Source organism: Tupaia chinensis, unplaced genomic scaffold, assembly GCF_000334495.1.
Source record: "Tupaia chinensis unplaced genomic scaffold, TupChi_1.0 Scaffold000007_1, whole genome shotgun sequence".
Classification (NCBI taxonomy): Eukaryota; Metazoa; Chordata; class Mammalia; order Scandentia; family Tupaiidae; genus Tupaia; species Tupaia belangeri.
Genome location: NW_006159436.1, coordinates 3,255,962 through 3,260,373, shown reverse-complemented (window position 1 = coordinate 3,260,373; position 4,412 = coordinate 3,255,962).

Sequence of the window (4,412 nt, the reverse complement as noted above, 5' to 3'; positions counted from 1 at the left end):
GACAAAATAGATTTCAAGACAAAGACTGTAAGAAGAGACAAAGAAGGGCATTATATAATAGTAAATGGGGTAATCCAGCAAGAAGACATAACCCTTATAAATATCTACACACTCAACTCAGGTGCACCTAAATATGTGAAGGAAAGACTGCTGAAGCTAAAAGGAGAAATAGGGAGAAATACTATAATTGGTGGAGATCTCAACACCCCATTATCTCCTATAGACAGATCTTCTAGACAGAAAATAAATAGAGAGATACAGGACTTAAATGATACTATAAATCAAACGGGCTTGACAGATATCTATAGAATTTTCCACCCCACATCCACAACATATACATTTTTCTCACCCCGACATGGAACTTTTTCAAAGCTCCCCCACCCCAAACCCAACCCCACCACACACACAATGAGAGCCAGGAGACCAGCCAGGAGGTAAATGCACTACGCTAGGTAGAAGAGGACAGTGACTTGTCTGTCATGATTTCATCTCAAGCGTATCCTGGGGATATCTGTTAAATCTTTTGAAACTCACCAGCAAGGGAAAGATATCTTCATTGAAGGCAACTGACATCATCCAAGACCTCTCAATTACTTCTTTTTTCTTTGAAGAGGTTTTTGCTATAGGGTGCATGCTCTTGCCAGAGAGAGACAGAGAGACAGAAAGCAAGAAATCACACCCCAGGGAAGATGGCCATACAACAATCCCTTCTCTTCCATTCTCCTCTCAGGATCTTGGGCACGTATGCACATGCACCCAGTGTGAGTTTAAGCCACTGGGTCCGGGACTCGAACCCCAGTCAGCTACATTGGAGTTCAGCGACATAGCCATTACACTAACTGCTGGTCCCAATATCTCTTAATTAAAAGGCTGGTTCTGGTCTAATTGTACAGTAAATTCTTTCTATCTTTCCCTCAGTGAAGAAGTCCTTCAGAAACTCGGTAACTCTAAGATGCCAAAAAAAAAAAAAAAAAATCAAGATTCCTTGCTTCTCCATGGGTGTGAGCCAAGAGGTCTGCACCAAGCACAGGATACTGTGGTGATGAGAACTCAGGAACAATGAGAAGCCTACACCTTTTGGAATCATGGCCCATCTTCTCATCCTGCATGGCCACTAGCTACCTCATCATGATCCCACAAGAGTGGGCAAGACACTGGCCTTGAAAGGGCAAGTGTAGGATACCTGGAAAAGCATGAGTGAAAAGATTGAAATAACCACTTGAGGGACCAGCAGTTAACATAATGGCTATGTCGCTGAACTCCCACGTAGTTGACTGTGGTTCACGTCCTGGACCCGGTGGCTTAAAACTCACGCTGGGTGCGTGTGCGTGCGTACCCAAGATCCCGAGAGGAGAATGGAGGAGAAGGGATTGTGGCGTGACCATCCCCCCGGGGGTGATTTCTCGCTTTCAGTCTCTCTCTGTCTCTGTCTGTCTGTTGAGCGCACACGCCCTATAGCTAAAACCTCTCAATAAATAAATAAATAAATAAATAAATAACCACCTGAGTGGGGAAATGAGAACACTTCTATGTTCTGGGAATTTCTTACCAGCAATATTAACAACAATGGGTATATGAATGAATTGCACCAATAGGAGTTTAGAATAAAATACAAGGGCTGTTTGTGGACGAAGCACAATCCTCTCTGTGCCTGTGTCTACAGCAGGGTTTGGAAAGGAGGGTATAATATGCTCCACACAGCTGTGAAGCTTTGGAGAATGTAAAGGCTTTATAAATAGAAAAGTCAACTTTTTCTCTAAGGAGTTCAGTGTCTATTTAGAAAACAGAAGGGAAGAGCTGAAGCTCTTGGGAGACATTTCTTTCCTAGCCTCTTCAACTGCTTGAATTATGATCTCTGCCTGCCCAAAAGGCCTGGGTAAACATGGACTGAGAACTCAGCCAGATTTTGGATCAAATCCCAGCCCCACCACTTACCTGGAGTGTGACTTTGGGTAAGTTCTTTAGTATCTTGAGTCTCAGAGCCTCTCATTCTTCCCTCCTTAAATGTGGATTATATTACCTGCCTCCAAGAATCAGTATATGAGATTTAAGTAATATATTCTAGGGGCCAGCAGTTGGCATAATGACTATGTCACTGGACTCCCATGTAGTTGACCATGGTTCGAGTCCTGGACCCAGTGGCTTAAACTCACACCAGGCACGTGTGCATGCATGCCCAAGATCCCGAGAGGAGAATGGAGGAGAAGGGATTGTGGCGTGACCATCCCCCATGGCAGGTGATTTCTCACTTTCTGTCTCTCTCTCTCTCTCTCTCTCCCTCTCTCTCTCTCTCTGTCTTTCTTGCTAGTACACGTGCCCTATAGCAAAAACCTCTCCAAAAAAAAATTAATACTAATACACTCTAGCACCCAATTTATAACAGGCAGCTAATAAACTGTCCCCTTCCTATTTCTAGATATCCCACATACTAATAAATAATAGCAATAATATTAGTGTAATTGGATGAAGAAAAGGAAACAACAGTTTTTTCCCTGGCCAGTATAAAAATATGTCTAAACTTAACTAAATGCTTCCTTTTTTGCTTGCAGAGTTTGAGGAAGGAAAAATTCCTCCCTCAAAAATGATAATTTTTGTAATCGTTGTTCATGCTTTTTGCCCTATACTTGATTTTCAGTGGTGCACATGGTCTGGCCCCATGGAAGCTTATAGCTGGCACTCTGATTGATCAGCACTAGGCTGTACTAATTATTAATTATTTTAACATGTCCGTGATTTGTGCCACTAAAATTGTGGATAACTGGATGGAGTAGAGCAGTCTGCTTTCCAGAACACCTCAATACATTTTTGGCTATGCAGAGATAGCCCTGGAAATTAATCTGAAGTAGGAAGTTAAGAACTAGCCTGGTATGTGAAGGATTTATGTTTTGGAGACAAAGAACAGAAAGAAAGACCATCCAGAGAAGTGGAGGCCAACAAAGATCATGACAAAATGGGGCTCAAGAGAGCCTGGCCATTGGGGCAGGCCAGTGGCATGGAGGTTAATGATGCTGGGTCCCACATGGCTGACTGCACAGTTTTTGGGTCTCGGATGCAGCCCCTTGAAAAACACAGTGGGTGCTTATGTGTGCAAGTCCAAAATACTGCAACAAGGATAGAAAAGAAGGGACTGTGGCCTGGCCATACCCCTTGGGGGAAACTTTCTCACTTCTACCCCTTCTGTTTCTCTCTGATGAGTGCACATGCTCTATATAAATTTTAAAAGAAAAGAGAGAGAGACCTGGACACTGATATATTATTGCTGGAGGGAAATGACTGCTAGAATCTTCAGAGAGTGATGTCTAGTATCCAAGGAGAACTTGTTGCCTGTGTGAGCTATGTAGCAGTTCCTGTTATTCGAAATTCCCTATGAATTTCATTACTCACTGAAGTCTTAGTATGAGGGAAGGAAGAATGGTTTCCAATGTGGCATGAAGAAAGCCAATAAGAAAAACTCTAAAACCACAACACCAGGCTGGATGTTCTGCAGATTTACCAGGACATCAAGATCTTGCCTGAACTATTCCTGGGATACTGAGAGAAGCACCACATGGAGGGTGGGGTGGGAGCTTGAGTCATCTTGTCTGGCTACTAAGACAAATGACCACTGCAGAACTTGACGCACGTGGGTGGAGGACTCAAGTCTATTGGAATATTTTATTTTCTTAAGTGTATTTGGTCAACACAATTAGATCATGTGTAAACGCCCTTTGCATGCATCAGACTGTGTGCTGCTCCCCACTTAAAGGGTCCATCTTGGTAACTCTGAGGCTCCAGAATCTAGAAGGCAGCCTGGATCAATATCTTGACCTTTTAGGGGTTCTGAGAGCAGAAAGCATCTGCTTGGTGCACAGGCAGAAGGCAGGTGTTCCCTGTCCATTTGTGAGTGTCTAGTTGATAGTTTATAAAGGCAATCATTGCTGAGTCCATTAGCAGAGTCTCTGAGCTATTGAAGTCCTTTGCCCTGCGCACTGATTTCCCATTCTAGAATGCCTTCAACTCTACTTCACATTTTTCAGGTGCTCAAGTCCTTGCCTCTCAGTCTCTTCCCCAAGATCCCAGAGAACATTTCAATAAAAATGGCAGTTAACCACAGGGAAAGCATGCATAGACAAAAGGTAATTGTCACTAGTGGTTTTAGAACAAGTAAACGATATTTCAAAGAACTTTCAGAACTGACATGGAAGCAGAAGGGTTTTGCCAGTCTCAGAATTATACTTCTGGAAGCTGGAGTCCAAATTACAGGTGCTTTGTCTTCAATAAACTATGAACTACTTAAAATGCTAGTTAGATGAAGAAAGATATGCATTCATTAAGTGTAAAATAAGAGGATTATTTACTTTATGAATTCATTTTTAAAAACTTCATTGGCACATATAGGAGTCATAGGTGTCAGGAATATATATATATATATA